Source organism: Nicotiana attenuata, chromosome 12 (genome assembly GCF_001879085.1).
Source record: "Nicotiana attenuata strain UT chromosome 12, NIATTr2, whole genome shotgun sequence".
Classification (NCBI taxonomy): domain Eukaryota; kingdom Viridiplantae; phylum Streptophyta; class Magnoliopsida; order Solanales; family Solanaceae; genus Nicotiana; species Nicotiana attenuata.
In genome coordinates this window covers 1,272,069-1,282,693 of record NC_032000.1, presented here as the reverse complement: position 1 = coordinate 1,282,693, position 10,625 = coordinate 1,272,069, and the positions used below count along the sequence as shown (strand labels likewise).

Here is a 10,625-nt window from a genome sequence, read left to right as displayed (position 1 = left end):
GTCGCACAAAATCTTGAGCCATGTCACCCAATGTAGGCCACTTACCGACATCTTGACGATTATGCCATTTCAAAGCTGCCCCAGTCAGGCTCTCACTGAAATACGCCATCAACAAATCATCTTTCTCTCCAACACTTCTCATTTCATTGCAATAGACCCTCAGGTGGACCACCGGATCTCCACACCCATCATACAAGTTAAATTTTGGCACTTTGAACCCCGCGGGCAGGCGAACGTTAGGGGACACAGACAGTTCTTTGTAAGCCATGCTACCCTGGTCTCCTATTCCTTGCTTGTTCTTCAAGGACTGTTCTATGCCTTTCAGCCTCCTGGGTATCCCATCTTTACCTTCTCTTCCTGTGACTTTCTCATGTTCAGCATGAAGCTCATCCCAAGGGCTCTACTTGTATGAGTCAGGAACCTTGTGGGCAACCTCTACGGGGTGGTATTGGGCATCACGAGTTTGGAGATAAGCGGGTAGATCTGGAGAGTATGGGGGATCATCTGGCATTGTGTCCGGATCTTGGGTAAGGGTGGCATCTAGGAAGCTAGGTGGTGGCGGGGGGTGGTGCCTTCCAAGTCATCCAAGCCTGATACATGTCCGACATGTGTTGTTTTAACATCTTTACCTCTTCCACCAACCCATTGGCCTGTTCAACCAACTGCTTTCGAGCACCAATATCAACCAACCCAGTTCTGTTGTTGTCTGCCATTGCCTTTTGACTTTGTATTGTAGAGAAGAGTTACCACTTTAAAACCACAAACCAACCACCCTTCTGCTATGAATATAACAAAATGAAGCCATCACGTTAGCGTTAGGGCATTTAACATAAGGTAATCTCACTTTACGTGCAATGCACCTAGCCACAGTTATCAGTTCTAAAATGACTTCGAGGGTACAAAGGTCAGTTGGCATCATTCCAATTTGTTCATTTCAACCTCTCTTTTCTCTGCTTTTCTAGCACTTGCTTGCTCATTTCCCTTCCTTTTTTCCCTTCTAATTATCACTATTTTCTTTGCTCTCACTTCTCACATCCCATGATTTCGCCTCTTTTTTTTCCTTTTTTTCTCTTTTTTTCTTTTTTTTTCTTTTTTTCTTTTCTTTTTTCTTTTAATAAACAAAAATGATTCGATCGCACCCTACGTAGGTTGCCTATGTATCATGACCCCGCATGAATCAGATCTTTGCGTAGTTCTGGTAGATCGGAAATAAAGTAAACAAACTAACTTTCTCATTTTCTTTTTATCTTTTTTTATTCTTTTTACCTCAATGACTACTCTGATGAGAAAAGAGAAATAAAAGAAGCAAATCCTTTTTTTTGAATTTTCTTGACTTAATGTTCTATGACCTGTTCTAAACTCAATCTTGACGGGCATGTTTTCTTTTTCTCTTTTTTTTCCTTTTGAAACAAATATTCTACTAAGGAAAATCCTAGATGAAAAAAAATATTTTTTGATTTTTTCTTCTATGTACAATATCCTAAAGTTCTAATGAAAATAAAAGAATTTTTTTTGTCATTTTTCACTAATTTCCCGAAGAAACACCTCAAAAGAAAATCTTTTTGGATTTTTGAATTAACACCTTAAAGAAAGCTTTCAAAGAAGTACTAAAAGAAAATTCTCTTTTATTTTTGAATTTTGGTCTTAATATACTAAAGGGAACATAAAAATAATTTATTTTAAGTCCTAGATATTAATTGCCTAAAGGAAAAACAACCTAAAAAAAAAATTTATTTTTTTTTTTGGATAGAAAAACACTTAAATAAAACATTGAACAAATAATTAAACATGAAATAGATCCACACCATAAAAGAAACGTAAATTTCAAAGTATGGTTTGTTCCAACATGGTTTTTCGTCTGCCAATCTAACTGAATCTTTCAAAATGCATTCCTTCCATTGAGAAGCAGTCGCTTCACTCCTGCCAAAGCGTACTTCGATCCACCAATATTGACCTCAGAAGAAACAACTCTTAACATCTAGAACTATATATTCCACCAGCTGCCTACTCGAAAGTAGGGTCTTAAAAGACGCCCTCCAATAATGTTCCGCGTCTAGAAAACAGTTCCTGAGAGTAAATGGGTCAAGTAAACCAATGTTATTACTCACCTTGGTGCAGATCACAAGTGGCCCTAAATTCCCCAAACCATCTTTAACTTTTGGCGGAGGACAAATCAAGTCCTCACGGCAAACTAGGCAAATTTCAACTGAAAAAGTATACTTGTTGTAAATGCTGCTCTTGGTATCATGAGACACCAGTTGTTTGTCATTACGGCTCCGAATTGGAACTACTTTCCCTATAAACTCCACAAACCTCACAGCATGACTACGATTAGAGAAGAAAATATCAATTCCTTAATCCCTTTGCTTAATCCTTATAGCACGAGCAGCGGCATCATGCTTAAGAATAAGCTGTTCCAAATAGAAGAACGTCCACCTGTGAGAAACATGCTGTCGCAATTGCACTGCAGCCACCCACTGGTCGGGATTAGCCTGAACCCTAGTACAAGATTCACACATTTGGTCTTGGATAACATATTCAACAGTGTAGGCCTGCTCAAGGATAGCTCCGTGAAGAACCTCTTTCTGAACTTTCAGCTTGACTTTGTTTCTCTTGGAGTGAGGTTCAGTCCAAATGTACTCTGCATGTACTAAGCGAACTTTATTCAAATTCTTCAACCTCTTCACACAGAATGTCAGTAGCTTCTTTGATTCTAATTGGGCTTTAAGCCAAGTCCTCGGAGGCTGCAAATAGCTATCACATTCAGGGGAATGACATATTATAACATGCTTCTGGAGACCTTCTGTTATGTCAACCTCTTTCTAGGAGCAGTATTTCCAAAGAAAATTCTAACGGAAATAAAAAAACGCAAAAAATCTCTTTTTTTGGATTTTTGATTTACAACACATTTTCAAATGCAAAATGGAAAATAATAACAAAAGACTCGATATTACTGTACAAAACTAGAAGATAAAAGATGACGTAAAAGAAAAATAGACTCAACAAAAACAAATTTCCTTAAGCAACTCCCGGATGAGCGATCCTGATTATCGGTCATGCTCAAACTCCGGTAAGTAGATCCACACCTTTATGAGAAAACTTAAACCAACACTATGTGAGACAATAACATTCCCTAAGACACATGCAAGACATGATTGAGACTATTTTTTGCAAAATGGTTTATTTGGCCAAAAGGTGGCTAGAGGTGCAAAATTTGGCTAAGACCCCGCAAAGCCAAGAACCTAAGATTTACTAGGAAGACCGGACCCTATGTGGGCTGCCTACGTATCACGCCCCGAAAGACGAGAATCAGGTAAGCGTAGTTAGGGTCTATTGGATACGGTTGAGAATTAAAAAAACAACTAATTTAGAGAAAACATATTTTTGTCTTTTCCTTGAAAATGATGAAATATGCAAGCTCTTTTCTTTTTCTTTTTCTTTTTTCCTTTTTTTTTTTGATTTCTGAAAAATGATAAAAGTGCAAAATCTTTTTTTTTGAATTTTTCAAGCTCTTTCTTTTTTGTCTTTTCTTAATAATAAAAAAAGTAACAAAAACATAACTAGGCCCTACTTGCTTTATTTTCACACTTCACCCTCTCTTTTTCTTTTTTTTTCATTTTGCACTATTTTTTTTTCATTTGCCCTCAGCTATCCTTGGTCCGCCAAATGACCCTTTTACCCTTGAATAAATGCAACATGTAGCACATAGGATGCATCAAGATGGTCTGTTATTTTGGGTATACTTGTCCTATACGGACCCAACCCCTGTGTTGAGTCCCCTAAGTCAAGTGCACGTGATGCAACAAATCGCTCCTACTAGGGATCCGGCATGAGGCTGAGTTATTCTAGGTTTAAAACCTGGGTATATGTTCTAGACTGTGTACCCGAGCGGACAACTCGAGTCGAGGAGGGGGCTACGTACCGGGAACCAAAAGGCCATCTGGCTTAGTAACTTGTCCGAGCCTCTTTCTTATTTCAAGTTATAACACTAACAGAATAGGGAGTCTCGACCAGCGAGCACATCCCCGAAGATGAGAAGAGAAGGGTTTCGTAACAATTTTAATATATACAGTTCAGATAATATCAAAATGGTAAAAAGCAACATTTTGCACATTAGTCCCAAACATGTAATAAAATCAGATAATAAACAAAGTCAAATACAACAATTATTCCAAGCTCGAATTCTCGAACCCTGAACCGAAGTTCTGGGTTCTTTTCCCCAGCAGAGTCGCCAGAGCTGTCACACCTTCTTTTTTACCACACCCCCGGGAGAGTGAGTATAAGAGGAGTTTTTTCCAACTTAAAGTGACAATCGAAATGGGATTGTTTATTAAGAGATTCAGAGTCGCCACTTGGGAGATTTATGGCGTCCCAAGTCACCGGTTCAAATCCCTAATCGAGGAAAAGGGTTGACTCTGTATTACAGTCTTCGAATCAGAAATCCGGGTAAGGAATTCTGTTAACCTGGGAGAAGGTGTTAGGCATTCCCGAGTTTCGTGATTCTGGCACGGTCGCTCAACTGTTATAATTTGGCCTATTATCTGATTTTAATGCATTTTGAACCTATGTGCAGTTTTAACTTTTTAACCGCTTTTATTTAATTAATTAAAGAAAGATTGCAGCGTCATTTAAAATATATTTCGAACCGCGTCACATAAATGCACCCGCAGCTCATAAGACATTTTATTTAACGCTGAGATTTGGATTTGGGTCACATAAATGTGCACCCGAGTTTAGGAAGGTAATTTATTAAAATAACGCGCCTAAAGCAACTACCCGTTTGCACTTTGCGAGGGCCATGGAATTTGCTAAATGGCACGCCTCGAATTCTAATTTCAAAGGATTTTATTATTCGAAGTTGTTATAATCGGGCTACATGAAATGCACCCCCGAATTGAGATTCACATATAGTAACCATGCCACGGGAACATTATCCATAGCCACTAACAAATCGCGCCACTATTAAACCCAACTTCTATTAATTCAAATTAAAAACCCAAGGCTTAACACTAATGCTCACTGATTTTTAATTCAACTTTGAAAAAAAAAACAAAAAATCAATAACAATAAATTAATGCCACATGCTCATAATTCAAAGTCAAACTATACGTTTCATAAAATCAATAAAACTAAATTCAACCACATTATAAGAAGAGCATTATTACAACTGAAAACATTCATGAGTTGATAAACTTTGGCATGGAAATAAAAAGCAGCAGATATCTTACGAAGAAAGAAACAAAACCTCGGACGAAAGCCAATGAACGACAACAGACTCGAACTCGCTGGAACTCAAGTTGGACCTCGCCGGCGACGTCAAATAGACCTCACATGTTCTGGAAATGAGTTGACGGAAAACATGTATATTTGGTCAGATCCGTCATCCTCATCGCAGCAGTAATAGAGAAAAATGAATAGACGAGGGAGAAAGAAGAACAGTAGCCGTCACCGGAGCTCGAAACCAAACTGATCAGCGTTCAAGCTTCACTGTCCGATCCGAACCTTCCAGCCAAACTCCAACGATAAGTATCGATTTCTCCAACCAGTGGAGCTCCGTTTGGTTGCGGCTGTAGGTTGTGAGTGTGGTTGCTGGAGGACGTGAGGATGAAGGAGAAGACCGGCGGGGGTGGGTGAGACTCTGGTTCGATCAACGCCGAAGAAGATGAAGCTAAGGGTGTTGTTTTTGGTTGTTCAAAAATCAGCCATGAAAATGGCTCTTGAACGAAGAAGAAAGAGAACAGGGGGTTGTCGTTTGTGTCTGATGCGTTTTCTATCAGCACAACTTTTGTCCTCTGCTGCGCTCAGCTTTTTTGGGTTCTAGGGTTTTCTTTTTTTTAGGTCCTCTAGGTTAGCACTTTATTAAAAGAAGATGGGTTTTTGGGCATTCGGTCGGGTCAGCCGGGTTTGGGCTTGGGTTGTGTGGGAATTGGGTAGAAGAATCACTATTGGGCCATTGTATTTGCTCTTTGGGGTGGCCCAATATTAAAACCAGTCTTTTCTTTTGTTTTCTTTCTTTTTCTTTCTTTTCTTTAATTAATTAAAATCCTAAATCAATCTATCTTTGTAGAAATTAAAATTCTTTAGTTTTTTACATTAAAACAACTAATTAACTTAAAACTAAAGAAAAAATGCTAATTTTAGAGACTAAAAGATAAATATGTAAAAATGATAATTTTTTAGGATTTTTATATGATTTAAAAATGTTAAAAATGCATGAAATGCAAATAAACAAAGAAAAATTCCTATAATTAATAAAAATTATTTTTGGTCTATTTTTTAGGAGTTATTTTCATGTAGAGCAAAAATCACGTGCTCACAGCCCACACCTTCCGCATGGGCATACACCCCCCGAACCGGACAACCTAAAATTTATCTAGATCATCGAACATGACCTAAGGAACATAGGTTACCGCCCCGCCATAACCGTTCCTCATTTTTTGACCTTTTAGGGCTGTAAAATGAGAATTCGGCCCGATTCTTCTATTTAAATGTGCTATAGCTCACGCCTTCTGCGTGGGCCGAGGCCTCGAATACGGACTGCCTAAAATTTATCCAGACCACTTTCCGGACCACAGAAAACGATCTAAGAAAAAATTGTCACATCCCCCCCCCCCCAGGAACGTTCCTCATTTTTTGGGCTTTTTAGGGGCCATAAAACGAGAATTCAGCCCGATCCCCATATTTTCGTGTGTTATAACCCACACCTTCTGCGTGGGCACGAGTCCCCGAATTCGGACAGCCTAAAATTTATGGACCATCGAAAATGACCTAAGGAACATTGGTCCGCCCCGCCATGACTATTCCTTATTTTTTTTGGCATTTTAGGGTTATAAAACGAGAATTCGACCTGATTCTCATCTTTTTGTATCATATTCCCCATGCCTTCTGCATAGGCCCAGGACCCCGGACCCAGACCACCTCAAATTATCTGGACCATCGAAAACAAACTAAGGAACATTGGTCACCGCCCCATCATGATTGTTCCTCATTTTTGACATTTTAGGGCCATAAGACGAGAAATCGGCCGATTCTTATATTTTCGTGTGCTATAGCTCACGCCTTCCACATGGACCTGGGCCCCCGGATTCGGACCACCTAAAATTTATCCGGACTATCGAAAATAACCTAAGGAACATTGGTCACCGTCCTGCAGGACCGTTTCCCGTTTGTTGGCGTTTTAGGGCCTTAAATAAGAATTCGGCCCAATTCTCATATTTTCGTGTGCTATAGCCCACGCCTTAAGTGTGGGCCCGCGCCTTCGGACCCGAACTGCCTAAAATTTATGCAGACCATCAAAAATGACCAAAGGAACATTGGTCACTGCTCCTCCTTGATCGTTCCTCGTTTTATGGTGTTTTAGGACATAAAAGGAGAATTCAACCAGATTCCCATATTTTCATGTGTTATAGCCACGCCTTCCGCAAGGGCCCGGGATCCTGGACCTAGACCGCCTAAAATTTATCCATACTATCAAAAATGACATAAGGAACATTCATCACCACCTCGCCATGACCGTTCCTCATTTTTCGGCGTTTTAGGGCCATAAAACAAGATTTCGTCCTGATTCCAATATTTTCGTGTGCTATACCGCGTGGGCACAGGCCCCCAAACTCGGACCGCCTGAAATTTATCCGGACTATCAAAACGACCTAAGGAACATTGGTCACAGCCCCGCCATGAATATTCCTCATTTTTTTAGGGCTATAAAGTGAGAATTTGGCCCGATTCCCATATTTTCTTGTGCTATAATTACACCTTTCGCATAGGCCCGGGCCCCCGGACCGGTACCGCCTAAAATTTATCTGGACTATCATAATTGACCTAAGGAACATATTTCACCGCCCCGCCATGACCGCTCCTCATTTTTTAGTGTTTTAGGGCCATAAAATGAGAATTCGGCCCGATTCCCTTATTTCCGTGTGCTATAAGCAACACCTTCTGCGTGGGGTCGGGTCCTCAGATCTGGGCCGCCTAAAATTTATCTGGACCATCAAAAATGATCTAAGGAATATTGGTCAGTGCCCCGCCATGATTGTTCCTTATTTTTTTGCATATTACGGCTATAAAATCAGAATTCGGCCTGATTCTTATATTTTCGTGTGCTATAGCCCACGCCTTCCACGTGGGCCTGGGCCCCTGGACCAGCGGGAACCTAAATTTATCCGGACCATCAAAAATAACCTAAGGAACATTGGTCACCCCCCCCATGACCATTCATTATTTTTTGGTAATTTAGGGCCATAAAACGAGAATTAGGCCCGACTCCCGTATTTTCGTGAGCTATAGCCCACTCCTTCCACGTGGGCCCGAGCGCCCGAACCTTAAAAAACATATTAAGAGACATTGGTCACTATCCCGCCATGATTGTCCCTCGTTTCGTGGTGTTGTAGGGCCATAAAATGAGAATTCGGCCCGATTCCTATATTTTCGTGTGCTCTAGCCCACGTCTTCCGCGTGGGCACGAGCCTCAAGACGTGAACTGCCTAAAATTTGTCCAGACCATCGAAAATGACCTAAGGAGCATTGGTCATCGTCCCTCCCCCTTCCTCGTTTTTTGGCATTTTAGGGCCATAAAACGAGAATTCGGCCTGATTCACATATTTTTGTGTACTATAGCCTACGCCTTCCGCGTGGACCCGGGGCCCTGGACCCGACCGCCTAAAATTTATCTGAACCATCAAAAATGAACTAAGGAACATTGGTCACCGCCCCTCCATGACCATTCCTCCTTTTTTGCCGTTTTAGAGTCATAAAACAAGAATTTGTTCAGATTCCCATATTTTCGTGTGCTATAGTCCATGCCTTCCACGTGGGCCTGGGCCCCCGGACTTGAACCGCCTAAAATATATCCTAACCATCGAAAATGACCTAAGGAACATTGGTCACCGACCCTCCATGGCCGTTCCACGTTTTTAGCGTTTCAAGGCCATAAAATGAGAATCCGACCCCATTCCCATATTTTCGTGTGCTATAGCCCACGCCTTCTGTGTGGGCCCGGGCCCCTGGACTAGGATCACCAAAAATATATCTAGACAATCAAAAATGACCTAAGGAACATAGGTCACGCCCCGCTATGACTATTCCTAATTTTTTTGGAGTTTTAGGGCCATAAAACGAGAATTCGGCCTGATTCCTATATTTTCGTATGTTATAGCCCATTCCATCCACGTGGGCCCAGACCCCCGACTTGTACAGCCTAAAATTTGTTCGGACCATCTAAAGTGACCTACGGAACATTGGTCACCGCCCCGCCATGACCGTTCCTCGTTTTTTGGTGTTTTAGGGTCATAAAACAAGAATTCGACCCGATTCCCATATTTTCGTGTGCTATAGCCCACGCCTTCCGCGCGGGCCTAGGCCCCTGGACCCGAACCTCATAAAATATATCCGGACCATCAAAAATTGTGGAGCCCTGTAAAAAAAATTTTGGGCTCAAAACCTAGTAACTTGTGGTGTCGACTCCGAATATGTGTTAGGAATGTGTAGAATTCTTCGCGGCGAACAAGTTCGCCGCGGTTCGGACCCTTGGTATTGATCTAAGCGTTTAAAAATCAAAAGAATCAATTTTTCCAGAAAAATGCCATTCTGCGGCCCAGAATGCGGTCGCAGATCTAGTATGCGGACCGCATTCCTACCGCATAGTGAAACAGTGGTTTGATTAAAATTGAGGTCAAGATGCGGTCCATTATGCGACCGCATAACCAATATGCGGACCGCATTTCCACCGCAGAATAAGGCAATGTGTCAATCAAATTTGAGGTCAAAAATGCGGTCCATTATGCGACCGCATAATTGATATGCGGACTGCATTTCCGCCGCATACTCGAACAGTGGGATCAGGTTTTGGGGACACTTTCTGCGGTCCACTATGCAGACCGCATTTCGTGTCTGCGATCGCAGAATGCGACCGCAGACCTGACTCGGCCCCAATTTTTCTAAAAATTTATACCCGACCCCTTTTTAATAAAACACCCCCAACCCCCTCATTTTTAACAAGTTTCTGAACAAAATAAGAGAGAGAAAGAGAGGATTCTTGAGAGAGAAAGTCATCTCCATCAATTTGATTCTCCAAAACTATCCGGGCCGGGAAATTTCAAAGTGTGTGTCTTCATCCCCATTCTTGCAGGTAAAATCCCTAACCCTTTTCATTAAGATTGAGGTTTAAACTAAGGGGGGGAAGTCTCATGCATTGGTTCTTGAAAATAATGGTTGAAATCATACATGCATGCCTTTTTTCTAAAACCTAAAATTTAGTAAGAGGGATTGGGTAGGAGTAAAGGATTGTACAAGGAAGGGGTTGATAACCCAAATAAGTTTGAGTAGCAATGGTGAACTCCAATTTCTAAGTCATATGTGTTAACTTGTGTACTAGATTGACGTTGCTAGACTATTTGGTGAATTGAAAATAGGAGTTAAAAGGGAATTCGGCTCCAGGTATGTATGGCTAACTTTGACCTTTGTAAAATCGCCTTGTTTGGTGTCCAAATACTTGGTATGTGATATCTTCATGGATTATTTGTGAAGTTAACCTCTTGTGAGTAGTATGTGTTTACTTGTGTGAACTATTTGTGAATTCATGTAAATATTGTGCCTTAAACGTTGTTGGTTAAGACGTCCGATATGAT

At 41.0% G+C, this 10,625-nt stretch overlaps 1 pseudogene; it reads right to left on the bottom strand.

Annotated features, from left to right (window-relative positions):
• LOC109235800 overlaps positions 1,880-10,625 on the bottom strand; it is a 42,261-nt pseudogene continuing 33,515 nt past the window's right edge.